Source organism: Euleptes europaea, chromosome 16 (assembly GCF_029931775.1).
Source record: "Euleptes europaea isolate rEulEur1 chromosome 16, rEulEur1.hap1, whole genome shotgun sequence".
Lineage (NCBI taxonomy): Eukaryota > Metazoa > Chordata > Lepidosauria > Squamata > Sphaerodactylidae > Euleptes > Euleptes europaea.
This window is the reverse complement of record NC_079327.1, coordinates 1,978,371-1,991,498: the sequence shown is the minus strand read 5'-3', so window position 1 is coordinate 1,991,498 and position 13,128 is coordinate 1,978,371.

The window sequence follows — 13,128 nt, the reverse complement described above, 5'->3', positions numbered from 1 at the left end:
TACCGCTTCTAACTAAAACCTTAAATATGCAGATGTTTATGCCTAAAGAATTATATTATTCATTCATACTAAATTATTAAGAACTGAAACATGGATTCACATAAACCAGGGATGGGGAACCTCAGGCCCCCGGGCTGTAAACGGCCTGCAAGGACATTTTCAGTGGCCCCCGGGAGCTCCAGGGCCCTGCCATTGAAACGCAGCCTAGCACGACCCTCCCCGAAACTGTTCCGGAAGCCGCAGCATGCAGGTACGCAGTGGCTCCCTTTAAACCTCCTGTCAGCTGCTGGGCAGGGAGAGGGAGGGGGGAAGAGGAAGAAGCCAGCCGTGGGCGTGCGTGCAAGGTAGGAAGCCTTCAGCTCTGCTGGCCTGCGCAGGCGTGCGCATGTGGGGGGGTGAGGCGGTGTGTTGGCGCTCTTCCCTGCCGCCCCTCTCGAAGGCCTCCGCCAGCGGTAGCAGCACCGAGCCCAGCCCGGGGGATGGCAGCGGCGGAGGTGGCCTGGAGCTGGACTTTTGGGAGCTGCCTGAGGGGGCCAAGGAGGAGGAAGGCGGCAAGGAGGAGCTGCTGCTGGAGCCTGGAGGAGGAGGCCCGGCCTCATTGCTGTTGGCCTCCCAGCCGCCACTGTCGTCCCCCGGGCTGGGCTTGGTGCTGCTGGCGCAGGCCTTCGAGAGGGGAGGCAGGGAAGAGCGCAAACACACCACCTTTCCCCCCGCATGCGAGGGCGTCAGCAGGACTGAAGGCTTCCTTCCTCGCCCGCTCACACGTGGCTGACTTCTTCCTCTTCCCACCTCCCTCTTGCCGCCCAACAGCTGACAGGCGGCGGGGAGGCCAGCAGCAATGAGGCCGGGTCTCCTCCTCCAGGCTCCAGCAGCAGCTCCTCCTCGCCGCCTTCCTCCTCCTCGCCCCCCTCAGGCGGCTCCCAAAAGTCCAGCTTCAGGTCCTTCCTTCCTCTTCTTTTCTTTCTTCCTTTCTCCGTCCCTCCTCCCTCTCTATTCCTTCCTTTCCTTTTTTCTCTCCCCCTTCCTTCCTTTCCTTGGGTTGCCAACCTCCAGGTGATGGCTGGAGACCTGCCAACCCTAGCATCTCCTCCCCACCCCCCTCTGGGAGATCTACGCCTGGTATGGTCCCCAAATGATGTTATAAATATGCAAATGGCCCTTGGCAGGAAAAAGGTTCCCCACCCCTGACATAAACACTCTGGATGTTGAACGGTAAAATCAATGCCAAATAAAATTAGGCTTTTCAGATTTCTTTTCACAAATGAGAATGTGCTTCTCTATAGTCTCCAACTGGGAAACAGCCAGAATGCTTCAACCAAAGAAATATGACCAAAAATCCAGAACACAAATATTTCTTGGCCATATCCTTCCCTGTAGATGATTCTGATGTCAAAATACAAACACAAACCACCAGCAGAGGCTTAGCTGCTGTTATTCTCCAAATTCTGCACATTCCTAGGATGTTGTTGAAACTTGCTGTAGGAAAAGACGTACCATCTACTGAACATACCCATGACAGGAGAGGGAGAAAGTACTTCTTCCTTTAAAAAAAAAAAGTAAAGGTAGTCCCCTGTGCAAGCACTGGGTCATTCCTGACCCACGGGGTGAGGTCACATCCCGACGTTTACTAGGTAGACTGTGTTTACGGGGTGGTTTGCCAGTGCCTTCCCCAGTCATCTTCTCTTTACCCCCAAGCAAGATGGGTACTCATTTGACCGATCTTGGAAGGATGGAGGGTGAATCCAGGGCAAGGTGATTCCTCAATTCATGTATGGATCACAATAAATATTTTAACTCCCTGGAGGCAAGAAGAAGAGTTTGTTTTTATATACCGACTTTCTCTACCACTTAAGGGAGACTCAAACTGGCTTAGAATCACCTTCCCTTCCTCTCCCCACAACAGTCACCCTGTAAGGCAGGTGAGGCTGAGAGAATGTGACTTGCCCAAGGTCACCCAGCTGGCTTTGTGTGTAGGAGTGGGGAAACCAATATGGTTCACCAGATTAGCGTCCACCGCTCATGTGAAGGAGTGGGGAATCAAACCCGGTTCTCCAGATTAGAGTCCACCGCTCCAAACCACCACTCTTAACTACTACACCACCTAAATTTCTTAAATCCATATTTGGAGTCCCATATTGTGTTCCCTACGCACTTCTTGGTAGAAGCACGAGGTTGGTATCAAGCAATATGCTTTTGGCTGAAATTAAACTTTAACCCAGATGAACTTCATTCATTCTTTCAGTTTCCTATCATGCTGGGTGAGAGCTGGTGAGGAGAAACTACATTTCTATGAGTTTAACTCTCCTGGCCCCGTGCCATCTTCGATTCATGGGAGTCACAAGATACAATTAAACTGCACATTTAGAATTCCCTAAATACCGAAGAGTCTTCACCCTGGCCTGCTTTGATGCATTACCATCAGCTCTTTTGGAAGGGAGACATACACATATCCTTTACCCAAACCCTACGAGGAAAGGCTGAGGGACCTGGGAATGTTTAGTCGAATGTTTAGTCTGGAGAAGAGGAGGTTGGGGGGGGAGACGTGATTGCTCTCTCTAAGTATTTGAAGGGCTGTCACTTAGAGGAGGGCAGGGAGCTGTTCCTGTTGGCAGCAGAGGATGGGACTCGCAATAATGGGTTTAAAGTGCGGGCGGAAAGGTACCGGCTGGATGTTAGGAAAAATTTGTTTACAGTCAGAGTTGTCCGACAGTGGAATGAGCTTCCTAGGGAGGTGGTGAGCTCCCCATCACTGGCAGTCTTCAAGCAGAGGCTGGACAAGCACTTGACAGGGATGATCTAGGCTGATCCTGCATTGAGCCGGGGGTTGGACTAGATGGCCTCTATGGACCCTTCCAACTCTATGATTCTGTGATTCTACCCTAAACGTATTTGCCCCGCCAATTGGAAAAGGTTGCAACAGTTGATCATGCATTATTGTATTGTCCTTCTCCCTGTCCACTCTCTCCATACCCTGCATAATTTTATAGACCTCTATCATATCTCCCCTGCTTTCTAAGCTAAACAGCCCTAAGCGTTTTAACCGCTACTCGTAGGGCAGTTACTCTAGCCCCCTGATCATTTTGGAGCACAACGGCTTCCCGTTGGGGAGAAAGTCAAGGCATGATGTTTGTTATACATCCAATGTTGGCTACGGTTTGCAAAGAAGGACGGAGGCTCTTGCTGTTGCTTCATCCGGTACTGCTGTAGTTGTTTTGGCAGGAGGCAGAAATGCTCATTCAGTCTTCAAGATACAGGTAAATATTACAAGCATAGTGAGCTACGGGGTTGGCCAGCAAAGCCTCTAGTAATTCAATAAAACAATGAAACAAAGCATCAAGGAACTAATCTATCATCTATTAAAAACGCAAAGGCAACCCTTTAAAAGCTTCCCTCCGTGCAGCCTCCAAAATAAGCAATCCAATTCTTAAGTGTTTTTTAATTCTAATGTAAACAAACATTCAGCTTCATCAAATCAAAGTAAATATTGCCTATTGTTATTACATTGTTATTCCAAACCTCGTCATTAAAATCCCTATATCTACGATTCCTATTTCCACAAATTCATCCAACATCTTACAAGAGCAGCAGTAAGCAAATTTTTTGTCACGTGCCGCAGCTCCATATCCTCTTAAACCAATCCATCAAAGTAGACGGAGATCACTTTTCCCAGATATTTTTATTTATTTAAAACTTTTGTTAACTGCCTTTCTACCTTACAGGAACTCAAGGCAGCTTACAGTATAAACGGCAATAAAACGCAATAAAACCTATTAAACCACTAGTTTAAAATCAATGATTTAAAAACTGCAGCCAGGCAGAAGAACTAAAAGTAACTGAATGCCATCCTAAATATAAGTGCCTTCACCTGCCTCCTAAAGATCGAAAGTGAAGGGGCCAGGTGCACATGTTCAAGGCCTTTCCTCCTGCAATGAATCACCTGATCACAACCTCAGTCCTCCTGGCAGAGGTAAGCACTGATCTCCAACTAAAAATCCAGCGCAGCCTCCCCTATTAGCTGCCTGGTGGCTGAATCATAAGAGTTGGAAGGGACCACCAGGTCCATCTGAGCCCTCCGTGTTCTTGGCCAGTCAGCCAACCACAACGTCGAAGGAGAAGAAGAAGAGTTGGTTTTTATTTGCCAACTTTCTCTACCACTTAAGGGAGACTCAAACCGGCTTACAATCTCCTTCCCTTCCCCTCCCCACAGTAGACACCCTGGGAGGTACGTGGGGCTGAGAGTGTGACTAGCCCAAGGTCACCCAGCTGGCTTCCTGTGTAGGAGAGGGGAAACCAATCCAGTTCACCAGATCAGCCTCCACCGCTCATGTGGAGGAGTGGGGAATCAAACCCACTTCTCCGGATCAGACTCCACCGCTCCAAACCACCGCTCTTAACCACTACACCACGCTGGCTCTCAGTGGACAACATTGGGCAACAAAGCTGAGATAGTAATTAAGCCTTCGGTCAAACGAATGCTACTACTAGCTTGGTGAGTGACTGATTCGGTTATCAGTGCATTTAAAGCGGAGAAGAGCTTCTTTACTTAACCCCCCAAAAAATCTAAGGTGTGGACAGAGCAACCGACGAACACAAAAGATGAATTCTGACTCATATATGCAGACTGCAGGGGCAGACAGAACCTGCAGATCTGCTTAGGCATGTCGACACCAGCAGGTAACCTCATGATTGGCACCTTCGTCATCTTCAGAGGTGACTCAGGGTGAAGCGAAGAACTCCAGCGGTTGGAGACACAGCTCAACGTGGGGCCAACGTGTGTCGCAAAAGCTCAGCAGTTCTTATAAGGTGCTGCCGTTGTTGCTGATGAAAAGCTGTCACCCGAGGTTGTTATTATGAAGCCACGGTGTGCATGTATGCCTACAAGCGTGGGTAACTGGCTTCCTGGTAGCCATTTCCCCACTGAACCCCCCAACCCCTGCAGCTTTTCCCAGACACATATCGACAAAGGTAACTGTGCATTTGGGACAACGCGGGGGTGGGGGAGGAGGAAGAAGAAGAGTTGGTTTTTATATGCCGACTTTCTCTACTACTTAATGAAAAATCAAACTGGCTTACAATCGCCGTCCCTTCCCCTCCTCACAACAGACACCCTGTGAGGTAGGTGGGGCTGAGAGAGAGTGACTGGCCCAAGGTCACCCAGCTGGCTTCATGTGTAGGAGTGGGGAAACAAATCCACTTCACCAGATTAGCATCCACTGCTCATATGGAGGAGTGGAGGAATCAAACCCGGTTCTCCAGATCAGAGTCCACTGCTCCAAGCCACCGCTCTTAACCACTACAACAGGCTGGCTCTCTGGAAAAGCAACTGGGGCTGAATCCTGGGGGGGGGGGGAAGAGGCCAAGCTGGAGGGGGGTAGCATTAAGCACCTCCTTTCCCCCCGCCAGACCTCCTCCTCTCAAAACGGCACCCTCTCAAGACCACTTTTCATCTTACAAAACTGCCGTCGAAGCTGCGTTGCGTCTCCTCGCACGCAACCTGCAATTTGCTCTTCAGCCAAGCCAAATATTTACATCTGAGAATTTGGGTGGGTGCGCTCATTTCTGAAGCAGAGCCCAGAGGGAGGCCAGATACAGCAGGATGAAAAGGTGTCGCTGTCATAGAATCATAGAGTTGGAACGGACCACCAAGGTCATCTAGTCCAACCCCCTGCACAATGCAGGAAATCCACAACCACCTCCCCCACACACCCCCAGTGACCCCTACTCCATGCCCAGAAGATGGCCAAGGTGCCCTCCCTCTCTCGAACTGCCTAAGGTCATAGAATCAGCACTGCTGACAGATGGCCATCTCGCCTCTGCTTAAAAACCTCGTTCCTCCAAGACGCCTGCCGACAGGTAGAGGAAACCTGAAGCAACAGGAGAACAGGCAGACTTGGCGCAAGCGGGGAAGGGCTGCCGGAGCAAAGGCGGGAAAAGCAAAACAAATGCAAAGCGCCAGGCGCGGGAAGACCCGGAAGCTCCTCACCTCCGTCTGCCTCAAAATCAGGAACACCATCTCTATATGCATCGAGTGGAGGGTGTCGTCACAAGCTACACCCCGTCTGCTTTCGGAGGCTGTCCTGTCTGGGCACTAGCGATCCTGCACTCCATTCTCTCTGGCTTTGCCTGACTGCAGATCCCAGCTCCCTGCCATGACCGAGGGTGCCTGCTATGGTGTAGAGACCCAGCATGGTGCGGTGGTTAAGAGCGGTGGTATGGAGCGGTGGAGTCTGATCTGGAGAACCGGGTTTGATTCCCCACTCCTCCACATGAGCGGCGGAGGCTAATCTGGTGACCTGGATTTGTTTCCCCACTCCTACACATGAAGCCAACTAGGGGACCTCGGGCCAGTCACAGCTCTCTCAGCCCCACCTACCTCACAGGGTGTCTGTTGTGGGGAGGGGAAGGGAAGTTGATTATAAGCCGGTTTGAGTCTCCCTTAAGTGGTAGAGAAAGTCGGCATATAAAAACCTCCTCTTCTTCTTCTATGTCCAGATGGGAAGAGCAGGAGGGCATGGGGCTATCGTGCTCCGCATGGGCTCTTGACTGCAGGCTCCTGCACTCCCCCCCCCCCGGGTCTACCTCCCACCGCCCTTTGGCCAGCTATCTGCATTTATGTTTTTGCATTTACTTAGTTCCCTCCCCCAACCCTGTGAGGTAGGCTGGGCTGAGAATTTGTGAAGGGCCCCAGGTCACTCAGCAAGCTTCCATGGTAGAAGTGGTAATTTGAATGCAGGTCGCTGTAGCCCACCACTCTATCCACCAAACCACACTGGCCACTGGGGTGGGTGGTGGGGCCAGTCAGAGGGAAGACTTCTTATCTCTTGTCCATGCCAGGTGTTTATAGGAAGACAGCTGGGGGCAGGCTGGCATGGGCGTTTGCCTGAACACATGAACACACATGAAGCTGCCTTATACTGAACCAGACCCTTGGTCCATCAAAATCAGTATTTTCTACTCAGACTGGCAGCGGCTCTCCAGGGTCTCAGGTCTTTCACATCACCTTCTTGCCTAGTCTCTTTAACTGGAGATGCCAGGGACTGAACCTGGGACCTTCTGCATACCAAGCAAATGCTCTACCACTAAGCCACAACCCCCCCCCCCACTTCAACACCTACTGCTCAAGGGGAGTGAACCAGGCAAGCGACAAGCAACCAAGGAAATAGATTGGCCAAAAAAAACCTGTATGCCACAACAGGTCTGTCAGCCTTTAATGACTTAACAACTAAAAAACACACGCTTTAGTTTCTTGCATCCCTTTTCTATCTATTCTTGCTATCACTCCTAAAGCGCTGCAGAAGTTAACACCAAAGACACCCCCACCCCTGCATGTGTTGGGTGTTGACATGGTGTTCCGTATTATGAAGTAACACAAAGATCACTTCCCTTTTCGCAACCTCAATGGAACTATCGAGCGCACAAGGCAAATGGTTATCTACCAGCACATCACTTGCGTGCTCCACAAAACATCTGGCCACATAGTGAACAGGAGAGCTGGATCCTACAGAGGATTTCCGTGACTGGAAGGGTGGCAGCTTTCACCAATCCATCCTTCCCACTGCAGGCCCCCCATGACCCCACCTGCTGCTCCTGGGGTCCCCCGTCCCCCCACCCCGAGCAGCACTTCTGGCTGCGGCACAAGGTGAGGAAATTCTGCTCCATGGTCAGGAATTCCTCCGGTCAGCAGAAAGGTTCTGTGGGATCCAAGCCCAAGGCCCTGTCTGCACTGACTGGGAGAACTGCAAAGAAGAAGAAGAGATGGTTTTTATATGCTGACTTTCTCTACCACCTAAGGAAGAATCAAACCAGCTTACAATCACCTTTCCTTCCCCTCCCCACAACAAACACCCTGTGAGGTAGGTGGGGCTAAGAGAGTGTGACTAGGCCAAGGTCACTCAGCTGGCTTCATGTGTGGGAGTGCGGAAACAAATCCAGTTCACCAGATTAGCGTCCGCCCCTCATGTGGAGGAATGGGGAATCAAACCCGGTTAGAACATAAGAACATAAGTTCTTATTCTCCAGATTAGAGTCCACTGCTCCAAACCACTGCTCTTAACCACTACACCATGCTGGTGCATAGATATTGGAGAGAAGGCGGATCTATGGTAATTCCTGGGAAGACAAGAATCCACACCATGGTTTGCATTCCCAAACACACAACATTGTGGTTCACCTTCAGCACTCAGCTTCACAAATTCACAATTCACTCCTCTCTCCGTGGTACAGAAGTCTCAACAGGTGGTTCAACAGCTCTCCCACAGTTTGTCAATTGACACAAACCGTGGTTTCTAACTGACTTGCTATCCAATTGGAAACCATGGTTTGCTAATGCAGGTTATCATATCAAACCATAGTTTTGTGTTCTTACGGTCTCCCTTGTTTCTCTGGGTCCTCTATCAGACTTTATACAGACAGCTCAACCTTCTGGTCTCCAAAGACCCCTTTCGTAGCTCCCAGTCACCACCTAGAGATTTTAAGAACACGGATATACTACTCTTGGCCAACTAATAATTCTCACCCTTGACTGCAGTCTTGCATGCATGCGAGAGATAAGCAAAAGGATTCTACCTCTCCCTTTCATCCCTTAGATTGGCAGAGAGCCTGAAAGCCAGCAGGGGAGTCTCTCAGAAAGCCAGAGATCAGATTTAAAGAAGGCTTGACTCTACACACACACACGAATGACCCACTGGAAGTAAGAGGTGAAGCTACACATACAATAATCAACAAAACAGTAGTTTCTTGCTTCCCTAAACTTCAAACACTCCCTTCCCTTAGAGACAGATCAAGGAAGTTCTACAGCCCATCAATCCATCTACAGAGGTTTCTGAAGCTTATTTCTCAGCATCAACCACTGAAGGCATCGAGCTAACAGTCTCTCCTAAGGCAGCAACAGACGTTGCCACAGAGGAGTCTGATGAAAGCAATTTCCTATTACCAGGACCTGCGTTGTCCGCTGCAAACACATGATGAGTAAACACAATAAGGTCAACAAAAAGCTCAGCGCATGGCGCTTGGGACTGTTCAGATTCCATTCGGTGGTCAAGGTTTACTGTCCATACATTATGAAGCCAGTGTCCTAACGTCCGTCGTGGTGCCGCACTGACCGTTCAGCGTGGTGCGCCCTCTTGCTTCTTTGGGGATTCACGCCAGAGCGACTGAAGGCAGGAGGGTGCGCATGAGCGCGAGGCTCACTTCCAAAGCCCAACACATAATGTCGCACGCACCAGGTCCACATGTGAACTAGCCCTCGATCACAAGACTAACTTCTTCAACTGTGTTTCACAGCTTCAAGGTTGTGAAAACCTTCACTGGCTTTTACAAGCTAGGAAATGGCTGCTGCCTGAAGCAAGCTGAAGAAGCGGTCTTATTTAACCGGGTGAAAATTTCATGAGAACATAAGAAAAAGTCATGCTGGATCAGACCCAGACCCTTCAAGTCCAGCAGTCTGTTCACACAGTGGCCAACCAGGGGCCTCTAGGAAACCCACAAACAAGACGACTGAAGCAGCACCATCCTGCCTGTGTTCCACAGCACCTCATATAATCGGCATGCTCCTGTGATCCCGGAGAAAATAGGTATGCATCATGACTAGTATCCATTTTAACTAGTAGCCATGAATACCCCTCTCCTCCGTGAACATGTCCACTCCCCTCTTAAAGCCTTCCAAGTTGGTAGCCATCACTACATCCTGGGGCAGGGAGTTCCACAATTTAACTACCGTACGCAGCTTCCACAGATGACCCCACGTTTTGGTATTATGAGAGGGAGAAAAGCTTTTCCCTGTCCACTCTCTCCAAACCATGCATAATTTTATAGACCTCTACCATGTATCCCCTTAGCCGCCTTCTTTCCAAGCTAAACAGCCCTAAGTGTTTTAACCGCTCTTCATTCAGCTCAGAACAACTCCAGCTCCACTAAGGAGCTACCTCGATTCAAATTCTTCCTGATGTCCTTGAAACAGGAAGGTTACCAAACTTCTATTACGCAATACATTTGTACACAACCCACATCAGTCTGCATAATTTTTTTTCACTGTTCTATGTCTCTGATATATTTACACAAATTCTAAATGTAGAACTCTGTATTGTTTCTGAACATACTGTAAATAATTATCACATTAAAATGCTACTTTGTATGTCAATAAAGGAGACTGTGGACTCTAAAATACTGCTTATTTTTTTATATATGTACTCCAAAAAATGTTCTACATGTCTTTTTTTCAGTGATGCATTTAAGCATTTGTGGTTTCATGCTTTTTACGTGCTACTTTCCCCTGGTATTTGTGATCTTAATCGCTCAAGAATTTATTGTGGAATAAAACTTCATGAGCCACAGCCCATTTTGGCAGATATATAAAGTATGACATTAACTTGGCAAAAACACTTCACCGCTATATCTAAGTATTAATTAATTGGCTAACCCTACACAGATGACAAAAACCACAAAACCAGACTACCCAGAGAAAAAGAGGCCCCTAAAATGCAAAAAGCAATACTTTTTTACCATACCAAATTAACCATTAACTATAACTTTAACTACCTCCATGCCGCTGAGGTTCAAACTTCCTCATAGGACATCTTGAACTTGCATTCCCAATGGAAACGGGTGTGGGGTGGGGGAACCTGTTGGGATCTTTCCATGATAGTAATTCCAGACAAACTATTGTTATTCCTCTTTGGACCATGGCTCAGTGAGAGAGCATCTGCTTGGCATACAGAAGGTCCCAGGTTCAATCCCCAGTGACTCCAGTTAAAGGGACCAGGCAAGTAGGTAATGTGAAAGACCTCTGCCTGAGACCCTGGAGAGGGGCCGTGGCTCAGTGGTGGAGCATCTGCATGGCATGCAGAAGGTCCCAGGTTCAACCCCCGGCATCTCCAGTTAAAGGGACCATGCAAGTAGGTGATGTGAAAGACCTCTGCCTGAGACCCTGGAGAGCCGCTGCCGGTCAGAGTAGACAATACTGACTTTGATGGACCAAGGGTCTGATTCAGTATAAGGCAGCATCATGTGTGTGTGGAGGTGGTTTGACATTGCCTGCCTCCACGTGGGCTGAGTTCGGAGAGAACTGTGACTGGCCCAAGGTCACCCAGCAGGTTTCATGTGCAGGCCTGGGGAATCGAACCCGGTTAAGAAATGTTAAGACTTCTACAAACAACTGTAATCTATTGGGTCAGCACAATCGACTTCCCATCAGGGCTTGTTCAATACTAGCCTTTTTAAGTGAGTTGCTACAAGTAATTCTGCTGGGTGGGTGAAATCAACTGTCCTATTGCAACCTGTGAAATACAAGATAATTAAAAGCTGTTTCCATCAGATATGCACATGAGCCTCCATTAATCCATTAATGGGTTGCAGTCCATTAATCACGTGTAAAGCGCAATATTAGGCCTTAAAATATGCTGCTCTTTATCACTCATTTGGTGGTGGTGGAAAATGTCATTAAGTCACAGCCAACTTAATGGCCACCTCACAAGGTTTCAAGGCAAGAGACGAACAGAGGTGGTTTGACATTGCCTGCCTCTGCAAAGCAACCTGGGACTTCCTTGGTGGACTCCCATCCAATTACTAACTAGGCGTGACCCAGCTCAGCTTCTGAGATCTGACGAGATTGAGCTAGCCTGGGTCATCCAGGTCAGGGCATTATTTATTTAGGCTTACGTAATATTGGATCAGTGAAGGTATTGCTTTCCACCATTTTTTTTTCCAGACATGCAAGTACAGACTAAGAACGGTTTTTGTACAAATCCTCGTTATCGATACCTAAATGTTTGGCAGCTAGGTCGAAGCCATTAATTTTATAAAGGTTTAACTACCACTGTTCTATGTGTACACAAATGAACACATGAAGCTGCCTTATACTGAACCAGACCCTTGGTCCATCAAAGTCGGTATTGTCTACTCTGACCAGCAGCAGCTCTCCAGGGTCTCAGGCAGAAGTCTTTCACATACCCTACTTGCCTAGTCCCTTTAACTGGAGATGCTTGGGATTGAACCTGGGACCTTCTGCATGCCAAGCAGATGCTCTACTGCTGAGCCACACACCCTCCCCCATATATGCACACACATGCATACATCTAGGATTGCTAGATAGAGCTGTATAAATATTTGATTATAATATAGTAAAAGTGGAAGAACTTAATAGTCAGAAGACCAGTTCCATAATTATTTGTGACATTCAGTTAATGCTGTCTCTGATTTTATTTATTTATTTGTATTACAGAGTCAATGACAGAAAAGAGTAAATGCTTCACAAACCATGCAAATCACCTCTTACTACTATAATGAAGGTTATGAAAGATTTTGTACTCGGAAGGGTCACCTTGCTAGCTTTCACAACTCTGACAAGTAATTACCTGCTCATTTACTACAAAAATACCCTAGGAAGTTACAAATCATTTTAATTAGTGACGCTGATGGCCCATCATCTATTTCACCAACTAGTAAATTCACCATTCACATCTGCCCACAATAAAATGTAACTGAGAATGTGCGAACTATGCTGTAATACACATTCAGTAAGATATGGTACAGACTTCTGTCCACCAGGTGGCAGTCAATCCTATGCAGAGTTCCTCTAGTCTAGTCCAAATCTCTGGATTTCAATTGGCTTAGAGCAGGGGTGTCAAACGTACGGCCCGCGGGCTGGATCTGGCCCCCTTGAGAGCTCTTATCCGGCCCGCGAGCCAGCCAACCCCCCCCCCACTCTCAATCTGGGCTGGCGAGGTACGGCCCGGCCTGTATCTGGCCCTCATAACCATTGAGTTTCACAACTGGTACCGGTACTTCTGCACAGAACTGAGCTGTCGGTCAACAAAATCTAATGGATACTTGTCTACTTAAGCACTTTATTTATAGTTATGACCCTAGTCATCTGAAAAAGAAAATAATATAAATTAAAACGATTTCCCCCACTGCTTTCTTGCACCTGTATCTTTATATAAAGGTAAAGGCAGTCCCCTGTGCAAACACCGGATCATTTCTGACCCAAGGAGTGGTGTCACATCACGACATTTACTAGGCAAACTATGCATGACTTTAAAGATTGTCTTTAATAAATTAATAGCACTTGAGGTTTTACTTCTTGTCCTTTTTGACATCTCATTTTAATTACCATTGTTTTTAACCAAAGTC